The sequence below is a fragment of the Phyllostomus hastatus genome, unplaced genomic scaffold, assembly GCF_019186645.2.
Source record: "Phyllostomus hastatus isolate PE091 unplaced genomic scaffold, TTU_PhHast_1.1 phas_scaffold_317, whole genome shotgun sequence".
Classification (NCBI taxonomy): domain Eukaryota; kingdom Metazoa; phylum Chordata; class Mammalia; order Chiroptera; family Phyllostomidae; genus Phyllostomus; species Phyllostomus hastatus.
Genome location: NW_025334023.1, coordinates 23,709,000 through 23,723,923, shown reverse-complemented (window position 1 = coordinate 23,723,923; position 14,924 = coordinate 23,709,000).

Here is a 14,924-nt window from a genome sequence, read left to right as displayed (position 1 = left end):
AATAATTAGCCATATACTTACATAGGTATTTGTTGAGCTATACGAATAATTCAATTTGTCTTTATTTTTTTCATTTATAAATTGAGGAAGCTAACTTGGATGATTCCTACTATTAATTCTATTTCTAGCATTTTGTCTACTTTATGACTAAAACCCGTCATTGTGTGATGCAAGCATTAAACATCTATAGAAAAACAAAGTCTATTTACACAATAATTTGCCCATTTATTAATTTTTGTAATTATTTAGTTTGTTATTTTAGTATGTTGTGACTGTTACTCAGTTGATGTTACAGTATAATACTGTTTTTTGGAGATTATTATAGTCTAAGACTGATATTTATTTCTATAAATATCCATTTAAGTATACATTTTAACAGTGTATTGGAGCAGGGTAATCACCAGAGGGAGTCATATAAATCTTTCCTCATTTTGAAGTCTAAAGGAAATAATAAAAGACTTTGCTCTTCTCCTTCCCATATTGCAAAGAAAATTTGAACACAACTGAATACAGTAGACAGAATACAGTTGATCTTCTGAGCACAGGTAAGATGCTTAGATGCTGTGCACCATTACAAGAGTTGTATCTCCAAATTCCATCATAATAATAACACTGACCTATCATGATGGCTTAAGTATTGGAAATAACATATTTGCAAAATTTTTGACATAGTGTTGTTCCATAAAAGAAAACATTAAAATCAACTCAAAATGTGGAATATACCTCAAAATTAGGTAATAATGGCCAATGGCAATAGAATATTAATCAATTAAAGCAAAAACTAGAGAAGAAACTTGTTTGAAAAGGATATACTAACATCCATTAGTATACATTGTATATATGTACCACATCTTCCTTTTTCAATCATCTATTGAAGAACACTTCTATTTTCTCCATGTCTTGGCCACCATAAATAATGCTCTAATGAACATAAGGGTGCATATACCTTTGCAAATAAATACTACTCAGCCATAACAAAAGATGAAATGCTTCCATTTGAGACAATACGGATATCTTAAGAATATCATGCTAAGCAAGTAAGTCAGAAAAAGCTAAGAACCACATAATTTCACTCATATGTGTGATATAAAACTGAAACTCATAGACACTGACAATAGTGTAGTGGTTACCAGAGGGGGTGTGGGAGTGAGATGTAATAAAGTGTAAAAGGGCCAAATATATGGTGTGGAAAGACAATTTGACTTTGGGTGATGAGTACATAATTCAATATACAGATCATGTATCACAGAAATGTGCATTTGAAACCTACATGATTTTATTAACCAATGTCACCCCAATAAATTTAAGTAAAATAAGTAAAATAAAAAGAAATAAAGATAATGTCAGCTGAAGCAAATAATGAGTAAATTGAAAATTCATGCTACCTGGAATCATTTTTTCCTTTAAAAATATTATTTAAACATCCTCTAAATAAATAAGCTCAAATGACTTTATTTTATTTAGTGAGCATTCTTATATTTTATAATGGATATAATCACTGAAATTTTACTTAATATACTAAGTAAACTTGAGAATGTTTTATATATCAGCTATGCATTTTCTCTCTGACACCTTAGACTTTCTCTACTTGAAGCTTCTTGATTTTTTTCCCAAATATATTTCCATGTATTTGATGAGACAATGTCCATCCCCTCCCAATTCCAGAGCATAAGACCTGCACTGCCATGCTTGTTCTCCAAAGTTCTTTTATCTATTTACTATGGCACATGACTTCACAGTGTAGTTGTCTCTCTAATGAACTCAAAGTAAAGGAGGGTGAGAAGGGGACCAGAGACCTAAACTGTGTTTCATATTATTCTCTCTCTAGAATCATTTATTTTGAAAGATACACAGTAAACACTTGATATAGGCCCTTTTAATGGCATTGTGATTAAGATAACATAGTTTAGAATTTATTATTTTTTTTTACTAATAATGATTGCAGTATTTTATTAGTAGGAAAAATTGGAGTGGAATAAAAATAATATGCTGACATTAGGAAAAACAGAACTTTTGTAACCTTTCCTCTGTTCATGCACATGTCCTAATGTGTTCATCTTATAAGAACAACAGTCATGTTAGACTAGGGCCCACCCATAGGACCTTAGTTTAACTTACCCCTTTAAAGACACTCTTGCTAAATCCAGTCAAGCTCTGAGATATTGGGCAGGAAGGATTTCAAAACTTGTGTTTTAGATGAATTCAATTTAGCTTATAACACCTAGTTAGCAGTTAGTTTCTATTAGAACAAAGTTCAATTTTTTAAATTCTGTAACAACTATATGTTTATTAAAAATTTTAGACCTAATTTTGTAAACAGAATTTCAGAAAAACAAAATATAAGCAATGCACAGTGGACAAGGAGGAACTCTAATATCAAGTTTAGAGGATACATGGAGCACAGATCTGTATGGGTACTACAACAGGAAAAATGTTGAAATTAAAATAATAAGGGTAGTTGAATTTTCATATGTTAAAATACAATATAAAGACACTGTAATTAAAGTAGTTTGGCATTATCACATACATGAAAGAAAATGATTAACAGAATAGAATAAATAATCCCAAAATAGAGATCTTACAATATATTGGCATTTAATATTAGCTTTCACACTTGGGAGAAAACATATGCACTTCAAAAATTATTGGAACGAATGACATACATTTAGAAAAAAATAAACATCAACTACTTTTCTTCACAATCTAAATAAAATTAAATGCATTTCATTTGCATTAAGTAAATTAAAAAATCTACACACAAAGAGAAATCACAAAGTTAAAAAGTAACTTGTACAAAAGACTTCTGAGCCTATGGACTTGTTATACATTAAGAGTCTAAGATCTTTGGAGTTATTGTCATAAGAACAACAACGTGTGTGTGTGTATGTGTGTATGTTTGCCAGGTTACCACACTTCATTGTGCAGATAAATCTGTACTCCCTCCACCTGAATGAGTATTAAGCATATAAAAGGGAGTACCTGCTTACTTTTATTATATATACCAAAGATTGGTTACAATGTTCATTACAGCCATTGGATACCTCATAATCTGTCAATGTGTCTTTCCATTCTCAATTAAAAGGACATGGTTTAAACATTTGCCCAATATTAGTGTTAATAAATCTTGGAGTTTGACTTAAGGAGTTTGATTTTAGGGTTAACTATTTGGTGACAAAGATAGATTTTCTTGAAAAAGTCTACAGTTTCTGAGGTTGGATAGGAAATGTAGACTATTGCTTTTTTGCTGAAGTACCAACCTTGTGTCGATGTGGAATGGTCAGAATGTGCCTGGTGTTCCAAGTGGCTATTTGCCAATTGAAAGCATTCTGAAAAGAAAAGTGGTTATTGTACATTCTTTTCTTTAATCACAAAAAAACCAAAACAAAACATAGGGCTTTTGAAGCAGGCCTCATAACAAAAAAAAAAAAAGGAAAGAAAAAGAAATTTGCTGACCACCCACACACATTTTGTCTACTTGACTTAGAAACCTGTAAGATCACTTTTTGATTTTCCTCTTCTCTCTTTTTTAAACATTTTGTCTTTGCTTTGTGCTATAATTCTGTGTTTGTGGGGGAAAATAATTCTGGCTAGAAAATTAGTGCCCCCCTTTGGAATAGTCAGCCACCATGTAGTGGCCCAGAAGGCAGTTGAGCAGCATTCACATTGGTGGTTAAGTAATGAAAGAGCCAGAGGTGGTTTGGATCAAAGCTATGGGTGTAGAAAAGGCACTGGAGATGAAAACAAAATGAAAAATATAAAGCATCAAACAGCACAGATCACTTTTCTGGAGGAAAAACAGCAACAGTATATGGCAATGTTCACAGAGCCCAGACTTTATGTTAAACAGATGGAAGTTAAAACCCCATCAGCTTGCTGTTGCTTGCTCTGTAACCTTGAGCCATTTATTCAATTTTGGTAACTTCTGTTTTGTCATTGGTAAATGAAATGAATCATGTCATAATGTTTGGAGTTGTTAATAGCATAAGACATATATATTGCTGAAACCAACATATGGATATATTAGACTTTGAAACACATACCAGTTTCTATTTTCACTGCTATTAGAATCATTATTTTTAGTGTAAAAAGTAACTCATAAGGATGAATAACATTAGTCATTGTTTAAAACTGTCACTACACTTTTATGACCTTTTTACCAAAGGATGTTATACACAATGAAGAAGAATCTCCATATAATAAAATATCTAGTGGTATGTAAAGATAAATTAATCATAAAGTGTCACTCACCTGAATTACCAAATTAAAAAAAAAGGCCGAAAAGTATACATTATTCTGGCAAGTTTTTTCCTTTAATATGGAAACATTGCAAGATCTCAGATGCCTTGTCGTCATTAAAACAACATGAATTCTCATTCCACTATGAAAGCATTGAAGTGTTAGTTAAAATAATTTTTTTGTAATGCTGCAAATTAACAAGTTTGCTTTCCTAAAAGTTTTTTTATTTAGAAAATATACATATATTAGAAAAAAATCTTTTTACATAAGAATACCTGAGCAAAGATAACAAAGAATGTTTTTGTAAAACTATAGAGAAATCTCACAGTGACACAGGAACACTCACCACGCACACACACTAACATATAAACTATGATTGTCAGCATTCCTTCATGCGTTCTCATTTGCTTGTGTCAAAAGATGAATCAAATAAGCAGCAGAAGTTAAATATTCTTTTTCCAGAAGTCACTGAAAACATGCATCTGTAAAAATTAAACCTTACTATTCTGATAAATCAACCCTCCATGTTGAATAATTAGCATTTCTTAATATTGACATATTCTGATAACAAATGTTAATTATGTTGAACATTATTAGGTATTGAACATGTAGTATGTCATGATACATACATTTGACTCATACTCATGTGTCTCCAAAAGAACCTATGGCCTGTCCTACTGTAACATGCTCCCATTCCATTCACTTTGTTCCCACCGTTTCTGTGGCCTGGGACCTGACGCTGGGTTTCTGCCTGCTCTCTGCTGTCTGAAAATTTGATTTGATATGCTTACTTTTTCCCAATGTGAAAAATGCTTAAATCAATAAAAGTTCCTAGTATCCAGCAAAATGTTAAAATAAAATCTTCTGTTTAATAATGTTACTTAGTTACCTACCTATATAGATTCTCTGCTTTATTACTAAGCTACGGAATTCTGCAGTCCTGTCTTTGATGCTTATAGAGATCAACTCTGGGATCTGCTGCCAATATATTCTTATGTTCACTTACTGTCTTCCTGACTGAATTTCTGTACATTTCTGTTTTCAGACATGTCTGTGGCAACATTTCACTTGACTCTAGAATTGTGAATTTCTTTTGTTAGTGTTCCAGGTCCCATTACATGTTCAAGTTCTCTCATAGCATAAAATGCTTTCCTGACTCTATTTTTCTGCCTAACTACTATCTAGGCTCTCTCCTCTCTACATCATCCAGTCTTTCAACAAGGTAGACTGCAATTTCTCATGTCTATAGTAACTCTATATCCTGGGTTGGATAACAAAGTTCTGATTATATCTGTTTACCTGTTGAAGTTGTTGTCAACTCTTGCCATTACTCTTGAAGTATTCTTACAGAGATGGGAAATTTTATTCTTGCCTTACTCATTTAATGCATTCCATAAACAATAATTGCTAGTCTTCATTTTACCAAATTCCTCTTCATTGGGCACCATTACCATCCCCCTCCTTCACAAACCTCTGATCTCCCGGAGTCCATGATTTCACATTATCCTTATCCCTCTACCCTTCTTGTCATTTGTTCTAGTCCCCACTTGATCACACTATGTCTTTTCCTTGCCCTAAAATATTAATATTGCTTGAGATTCTTTTTATCAATGCTTTTGTGCATATTTTCCTAAGATGACTCCAACACATCCCTCATTCCTCTTACCACCCATATGTAGATGATTCCCAGATTAATTAATATCTCAACATGCTTCCCTACTCCACCTTTCCTCCAGTAAATTTATAGGACTATGTAGTATATATCTGTTCATATCCTTTGAATGATAATATTGTACAGGGGTATTGATATAATTTCATCACTAGTCTTTCTTTCTTCAGATTTAACGCAATAAAAATTGTCTTCTAACTAAAATGAAAGCATTTCATTCCTGCTTAAAATGTTTCAGTATTTTTAAAATTATTGCTTTTAAAAAGATTTTATTTATTTTCTTTTTAGACAGAGGGGAAGGGAGGGAGAAAGAGAGGGAGAGAAATGTCAGTGTGTGGTTGCCTCTTATGTGCCCCCTCCTGGGGACCTGGCCCACAACCCAGGCATGTGCCCTGACTGGGAACTTAACTGACAACCCTTTGGTTCACAGGCTGGGGCTCAATCCACTGAGCCACACCAGCCAGGGCTAAAATTATTTATGAATTCTGAATTCTTATAATGGCAAATAAGATACTGTATTATAAGACCCTTACTTCATCAGCCTTCTTTTATATCGCCACATTTTACTTAAAATTTTGTCTGATAACAGAGAACTACTTACATCTCACCACATACTCTTAGTGTTTTCTGATTTCTGTTAATTTATTCCTGGTTTCCTCCTTCCTAGACTGGTAACAATATAGCCAATGCTTACTTAACCCTTAGTATTAAGCCCAGATGGCACATACTCAAGAGCCATCCTAAGCTCTTCAGGATGAATTAGATGCTTTTATAATTCACCTTCTCTTCAATAAAACCCCCAAGGTGTAATCACCCCATGACCATGCCCCAAACATAGTATGCATGCATGTTCATTAGTAGGCTCACTGTATTTTCTGTATCTGTTTCTTCAATGGAAGTAAGAAAGTTCTCCCAGGAAGATGTCACATCTCTTCTGTTCCCCCCCCAGCACCACAGGACACACCTTTTAATTACGAATAGAAATCAGTCTTCTATTTTGTGCTAATATAAGAAACAGTGACTCTAGTGTCAGCAGAATTAACTTAATAATAGAATATATATTCTCAAGTATTATGAAAAATATAAAGAATTCATAATATTGAAAAAATTCCCCAAATACAATATGTTCCAGAAATCTCTAATTATGTTGAATGTTATGTGGAGGATTGTTTCATTTAAATGTGCAAACAATATGCTATTTTCACATTGGGTTGGCCACAAAGTTTGTTTTTTTTTGTGTGTAAGATGGTTCTAATACTGCTTAGTTGTCTTTAACTTCATTTGAAACAATTTTGTTAGATTGTATTGTGACACTTGTTACATCAGTGTGTATTTTTAAAAAAACTTATCAAAATTGGTGAATTTTTGTGTAGTCATTTTAATAGTGAAGATGGAAGAAAATATGAAACATTTCTGGTATATTATACTTTATTATTTTAAGAAAGGTAAAAATGCAAAAAAATTGTGCAGTGATGGAGAAGGTGTAGTGACTGATTCAACATGTCAAAAGTGTTTTGCAAAGTTTCTTTCTGGAGATTTCTTACTGGATGATGCTCTACTATCTGGTAGACCAGCTGAACTTCATAATGATTAAATATAGACATCAGTTGAGAACAATCAACATTTTACCACTCAGAAGATAGCCGACATACTCAAAATATCCAAATCAATGGTTATTGGTTTGGATGAAAAATATGTCTTTCATTTTACAGTAAAAACTAAACACTAACTGGACTTTTTGACCAACCCAATGCATGAAGATATGACCTAATATTTATATTACATATGAGTTTAGAATTTTATAAAGCGATAATGAATTTGCATTCATTTAAGCCAGTAAAAAGATAACTTCTTCTGATTTGTGTAGCCCTTAACTTAACTTAAGTTTTGGTCATATCTACAATGAGTTTTTTGTTGGAAAAGACTTTATATATTTTTAAAGGTTTTATTTATTTATTTTTAGAGAGGGGGAAGGGAAAGAGAAAAAGAGGGAGAGAAACATCAATGTGTGGTTTAGTCTCATGCATCCCCTATTGGGGACCTAGTCCGCAACCCAGGCATGTACCCTGACTGGGAATCGAACTGGTGATCCTTTAGCTCCCAAGCCAGCACTCAATATATTGAGCTGCACCAGCCAGGCCAGTTTTTACTTATTTTTCACTATAAAACTTTCTACAAAATATGTTATTATGCTTAAAAGTTTTCTTTACTCCAAGAACAAATATCACAATTTTTAAATACACTACTTTGGGTGAAGAATGTGGAGTTTGGATAAGTGGAATAAAATAACACATTAAAATGATTATGGCTACTTTACTCCCTAGAGAGGAAAATGCCTTCAATGTATCAGATATACTTCTTTGTTGTAATTAGCTATTTTTTTCTTAAAATGTTTGAAAGCAGTTTCATCATCATTTAAATATAATTTAATGTTAATATTTATATACACGTGTAAAAAGTACACTAAATCAAGGTCTATAAGGTACTTTTGTGAGGGTATCTGAATTCATACTGGGATTTTATATGTTCTTAATGGCAAATGTATTGTTTTTATTACTAGAAATAAGAGTGATTTGGATCCATGTTTCTGTTCACTGCTATGTTCTGTTACTAGAGTCATCAGAATACCTAATATTAAAGTTCTGGTATATACATGAATTTTCTTGTATTGTTTTGTTTAATTATTAAAGTATTTGATAAATTCAGACCTCATTGTTTTAGTAAGCAATAAAATGCTTATTAATTCTTTAATATAAGTTGGGTTATTTTGGAAAGACTAAAGAAGGGAGGTGGTAGTTGACCATAAAATGATTTCTTGATAAAAATTAAGTAACACCTACAAGTTACTTGATTTGTATTATACTCTACCAGTTTTATTTAGCAGAGTGTACAGGACCAGGTAACACTAGCTAAGGAGCCCTGGGTGTGTAGGCTCCTGGGTGTGTATGCTCACTGAGTGTTAGGTAAACAGTAACAAGTGAGGCTAACTGAGCACTGGAATATTTCTGTAGCCTCTTGAACTACTTTAACCCAGATGTCCACAATATTTTCTCCTATAAAAGGATTGGAACAGGAAAAGGAAAGATATTGTTAGTTGTTTATTCATGGACTTTACACTTGCTACTCGCTTTACAGAGTAGATGATTTAGGAAGTAGATGATTTGAACTTTTAGGATTGTCTATCATATCGAATGACACCTAAATTTTTCAGTTATTCAGGTTAAAAACCTTGGAGGCGTTTCTGACTCTTTTCTCATAATCACTTATCTAAAACCAACCGCTCAATATTCAGAATCAAATTTATAATCAAGTTACTTAACATCACTTCCACTGCTGCCACCCAAGCCAAAACCAGCAAAATCTCTCGCTTAGATTATTGCAGTATCTTCTGGAATGTCCCACATCTCTGCACTTGCCCCATCCTCTTCTGTCTTTTTCCAACACAGTGGCCAGGGTGATCCTTTTAACACACAGTTTAGATCATGGCATGTGGTGCTCAAAAACTGTCCAATTTACTCTGAGCCAAATAGTGACACATAAATTTCTTACAATGTCCTACAAGGCCTGTATCAATTTTCTACCGCTACATAAAATGCAGTAGGCTTAAAAGTACAAAGTTCCCTGGGCTAGCAGTCTGGATACAAGCTTACCTGAGTGCTTTGTTTCAGGTCTCAAGGGGCTGCAGTCCTGCAGCTGACTCGACTGTAGTCTCAGTCCCTCTTCCAAGCTCCTTTAGGTTGTTGGCAGAATTCACTTCTGATTTTCTGGTATTTGTGGACTGAGGTTTTTGTTTTCTTTCTGGCCATTAGAAGCAGGTCACTCTGGGCACCTAGAGGTCATCTGCTACTCCTTGTCATGTGAGTCATAATAATTGTGAGTTTAATAATTGTGTGTGCAATTTCATATACATAATCACTCTGTGATCATAAGATTGACATCAATTATCTTTGCCATTTCTATAATGAGAAGCAAGTGGCAGGTCCTGCCAACATGCAAGGAGAGGGGGTTCATACAGAACATAGACACAGAGGCCCTGTAGGGTCTGTCCACAACAAGGCCCTCCATGCTGTCACCACTCACGGCTTCTCTGGCCATCTTTCATGCTCCCTCTTGCCCACAATGCTCCAGATAGTTTGGCTTTCTTGCTGTTTCTTAACTTGCTAAGCAAACAACTTCTTCCGAGCCTTCATGCTCATGCCTCTGCTGTGGAAAAGCTCTCTCTGAGTAAAGGAATCGACATGGCAGGCACTTGTACTGCCTTTACATGTGTCCTCAAATGTAAGCTGATCAGGAAGGACAACCCTGACCACCCAATAGAATGCAGATTCCCCCACCCTCCCACTCTGTATCCCTGCAATATGTTTCTTCATAGACTATGTCACCACTGACATTTTATTTATTTTTAACTTGTTTGTTCTCTATCTTTTTTCCACATTGTCATGAGAGCACAACATTTTTGTTTATCATTCATTTCTAGTGCCAAGAACAGAGCCTGCTGTGCATTTATTGAGGAAGATTTCAATAAATTAGTATACAATGAATTAATGGGTTATTTTTCTATGTTCTGAGTAGGGACTGAATTGGATCAAAATAAAGATGTCATTTCTGAGAGGAAATAGTGTTTCAACAAATAGTTTATAACATGAAAAATATCTTACTTTTAGTTATTTGATATTTGCATTGTCTGTGATTTTGATTGAGGCATTCAACTGTACCTTCTTTATGTAGACTTATTCACTGTGCATATAATCTGGTAGCAAGACCTATGCTGAAAAGAAAACAGGAAAACTACTGTTCTTGATGATCTACTCACAAAACTTTTCATGGGTCCTTCCACAAGACAAGGATTTAATAAAACTTCCCTGAAATAAATAGGGCCAAAGGAGTCTGTGATTTGCAGCTCTGCTGTCTGTGATCTTCAATCAGCTGGACATGATACAAAGTGGTCACATGAAGCTGTGGACTAGCCTTACTTTTGATCACATTGATTATTAAACAGTAGTTTAAGCACATTAAACACATTGATTATTAAAGTAGTTATTAATATAGACCATTACTTTGAAAATGTTGCAACATTATTAAAAGTGTTACTATATTTTGTCCATTAACTTGAATTCAATTACAGTGGTTTGCCAGTCTTGCAGACTTAGATTTATAGTGATTTCATTTTCATGAAAATCCTGTAGTTCATGAGAAAACACTATCAAGCATACATATACAAATATACACATCCAAACCAAATAAGACTTGGGGTCCCAAAGGGTAAGAATATTATGCTAATAAGGCAAAAAAATTCAATGCATGCTTTGGCAATAATAGGGAATCAAGAAAGAAATAATTGGGATCAAGTTTATGAATACAGAGGAGATTAAATCAAACTATAAATTCAAGGTGGGTCAAGATATTAAAATATGCTGCCAAGATATATTTCCTAGAGAAAATGAAGATTTGTATCCATATTAAAATTATCCATACAAAGGAATATAATAATAATGAAAAAGAGACATGATTATGAGTTTGACTTAATTATAGGTTACATCAAAGCCAACTTCCCATATGAAGAAAGAGGATGAGTGCTGCATTTTCCTCAGATTAGCAAAAAAGGGAGAAAAACAGTTCACATTACAATAATTTCAGCACAATCTTCTGATAATAGGGTTACTGTAAGTACTCAGCAAGATACCTGATGGTCTGTTTAATTTAGTGTACTTCTCAAAATTGGCTATTATGGAATGAAAACCCAATATACCATTTAAATCTGTTCTGTGTAAAAAAAAATCTAAACTTAATATTTAAAAGTATTCTCCTTGGGAAAAGTCACTGTCATATTGTAGAGGTTTTTAAATTGCTTCAAGATTTTGAAGAAAGATTTGGCAGTAGCTATCCAAATCTTTTATGGACATACTCTTACACCAATGATTGCACTGGTTTTGATATTCCCCACAAACTCAATGAAGGTATGTTACATATTGTTTCTTATAGCATTGATTAATTTAAAAAAAGCTAATATCAAACTGAATGACTATCAACTTGGAGAAGGTTTGAATAAAATGTGATACATGCAGACTATCAAATATTATACAATATTTCTAGTAATAAGGTAAAACTCCATGTGCTGATATGGAAATTTTTATTATGTGGTAAAAACAAGCATGATGCAATATAATTCAGTATAATATAATCACACTTTTTAAAATTTTTATTTATTGGTTTGAGAGAGAGAGAGACATCAAGCTGTTGTTCCATTAATTTATACATTCATTGGTTGCTTCCTATACGTTCTCTGACAAGAGACTGAATCTACAGTCTTGGCATATTGAGATGATGCTCTAACCCAATGAGCTACCCAGCCAGGGCTAATTATACTTCTATATACTTAACATATGTGCATATATATATAAAGATTTGCAGATGAAAGGAGGTGAAGAGATTAGCCAAAGAACATGTATGCATAACCCATAGAGACAGCAGTGTGGTGATGGCCAGAGGGAAGGGGGGCAGTGACGGCAGGCAGTGGGGACTGGATGAAGGTGGGCAAAAGGTGGGGGCAATGGGGATATTTGTAATAGTGTCAACAGTTAAAGTTAAAAATGAAGTAAATATATATATGTGTATATACATATGTATATGTGTGTGTGTGTGTGTGTGTGTGTGTGTACACACTTTCTCCAGAGTAGGTCCAGCCATTATTAACATAATGAGAATGATTTACATAGCATTGATGTAACTTGGCAGCCAAGAAGAGTGGACTGGAATGTGCATGTGTGACCAATGGCCACTTCACTGTACTAGTTAGTAGGGGTAATAGATGCTGTTCAGTGAGCATGTGCACTGTGTGGCTGTTGCATTCAAAATGATTGAGTGAGTAGAACAATGAATCTGTATCAAATTTTGTGTTAAGTTTGAACCTTTCTTTGTGGAAGCTATTTGGATAATTCAGAAGGCTGCAGATATGGGCAACTGATGATTGGCAGCTTCATTATGACAATGCACCCACTCATGTATCACATCTCATGCAGAGTTTTTTGGTAAAACATCAAATAACCCAGGTAACTCAGCTCCTCTATAGCCCAAATTTGGTGACCTCTAACTTCTGGCTTTTCCCAAAATTAAAATAATAATTGAAAAGGAAGAGATTTCAGACTGTCAATGAGATTCAGGAAAATATGATGGGGCAGCTGATGGTGACTGGGAAAACTGTGTGAGGTTCTTAGGTGCCTACTTTGAAGGGGACTGAGGCATCATTGTCCTATGTACAATATTTCTTGTATCTTGTACCTTCTGCAGTAAATGTCTTTTTTTTCATATTACATAACTTGATACCTTCTGGACAGACCTCATATACTTGGGTCTTGTTTTTTGATCCATTCTGGTAATCTCTTCTACTTCATGTATTTAAATCATTGGTGTTTAAAGTGAATGTTGACATGATTGGAATAAAATTTACCATATTTGTTACTGTTTTCTATTTTTACCACCTTTGTTCCTTGTTCTTATTTTTGTGTTCCCCTTTTTTCTCTCTTTTGTGAAATTAACCTGAAATAACAATTCAAAAGAATTTACCCACCCCTGTGTTCATAGCAGTGCTATTTAAAATGGTGAGGATTTGGAAACTGCCTAAATGCCCATCAGGAAATGAGTGGATAAAAAAACTGTAGTGCATTTGCACAATGGAATACTACACAGAAGATAGAAAGAAGGAATTCCTATCTTTTGCGACAGCATGGATGGAACTGGAGACTATTATGCTAAGTGAAATAAGCCAGTCGGTGAATGACATATACCATATAATCTCACTTTTAAGATAAATATAATGAAAAAACAAAAAAAACTAATGAGCAAAATAGAATTAGAGGCATGGAATCATGGAAAATATTGACAGCTGCAGGAGGGAGAAGGAGGTGGGGACTGATTGAAAGAAAGTGAAGAGGTTACTCAAAGGACATATATGAAGGACCCATGGACATGGACATTGGTGTGGAGATGGACTATGGAAGTGGGGAGTTGGGCTAGTCAGAAGGAGCACAGAGGGAAAAATTGGGACAACTGTAATAGTATAAACAATAAAATGTTAAAAAAATATTTTCTCTAACTGCCTGAAAAAGAAAATTTAATAATTTTATAGGTGAGATCATATGATATAAAAGCAATCAAAATATAACCAGAGACATAGAAATAAAGAACAAATTGACAGCAACAAGAGGGGAGAGGAGAGGGGGATAACAGGGGAAAGAAGGGGAATGATCATCAAGGAACATGTACAAATGACTCATGGGCAAACCAAAGGGGGGTAAGATTGAGGGTGGGAAGTGGGGGTCGTTAGGGCAGGGGAGAGTGGTGGGGGCAAAAAGGAGACAACTGTACTTGAACAACAATAAAAAAGATTTAATAATTTTAATTTACCTCTATAATATAAAAATAAATCTGACTAAAAATAATCTTTTCAAATTTGTAAACATATCAGGGAGATTATAGAAAAGGAACCATGAAAGACAGGGATATATCAGGGAACACCTGTGAAAAACCTGACTGCTCAGAATTTTGCAAAATCAGTGTGGACTGTTTCATACAGAATTAAATAAAGATATAATAAAATATTGTCTAACTTGTGTTTACTTGTCTTACAATTTTAAAAAGCAGCCAAAAACAAAAATATGAATATATGGTACTTCAAAAATGTGAGGGAGTTGGTTTATTCACTCACTTGGCAAAAGATTATTAAGGGCCTAATAACATAAGAAGTACTTCTCTTACAGTAGGTATAATTTAAGGATGTAAAGGCTCTCATAAAACCATTTCTCTAAATATGTTCACTTCTGTAATTAACGAAATGGAGAAGAGAAGAAAGGGCTGAGAGAGAGTGAGTTGAGGTGGAGGAAGGGCAAAGCACTACTCAAAATTACAAAATCAATAAGCAACAGGAGATGGCTGAGGAGGGTGGGGGAGAAACACTGAAGTTAGGGTCCAGAAATTTGTGTTTTAATCGATCTCCCATATGATTCTGATGTATGCAAATGTT